The sequence below is a fragment of the Pseudorca crassidens genome, unplaced genomic scaffold (assembly GCF_039906515.1).
Source record: "Pseudorca crassidens isolate mPseCra1 unplaced genomic scaffold, mPseCra1.hap1 Scaffold_135, whole genome shotgun sequence".
Taxonomy (NCBI): domain Eukaryota; kingdom Metazoa; phylum Chordata; class Mammalia; order Artiodactyla; family Delphinidae; genus Pseudorca; species Pseudorca crassidens.
Window position 1 is genome coordinate 21,929 of NW_027136062.1, and position 572 is coordinate 22,500.

Below are 572 nucleotides of genomic sequence, written 5' to 3' on the forward strand. Positions count from 1 at the left end.
GGATGGCCCCCGGGCCTCCCTCGCGTCGGCGCGCGTCCGCCCCCGCCCACCACGTCTTCCGCGAGGTCGTCGCCGCGCCTCCGCGGCGGCGGCCGAGCCAGCCGCGCCTCGTCGGCCCTGTCTCCCGTCCGTCCATCCGCCCCGTCCGTCGCGTCTGCCGACCCCCGGGCCGCGTCCCGGTGTGTTTCGCTTCCCGGGCCTGCCGCGGCGCCGCTCCGTGGTCCGCCGCCGCCGCCGCCGCCCGTCCGCCGGCGTCGTTGCGTGTTGGGCGAGGTTGGGGGGACCGCCGTCCGTCCCCCTGCCGCGCCGCGCCCCGCCCCGGCGCGCTCGCCCGAGCGCGGGTCGTCGGGACCCCGGCCGGCCGTCGCGGACCGGCCGCCGTGCCCGCGATGCCCCGCTCCCGTCGGGCGGGCGGGGAGGTGAGGGGTGGCCGGGCCTCGGCCCGAGCCCCCGCCGCCCCCCGTCCGTGTGAGCGCGGGCGAGCGGGCACGCGCCGGCCGGCCTCCGGAGCGACCTGCCGGTGCCCGTGGCCCCGCTCCCGGGCCGCCGAGGTTGCGGGCCGCGCCGCTTTG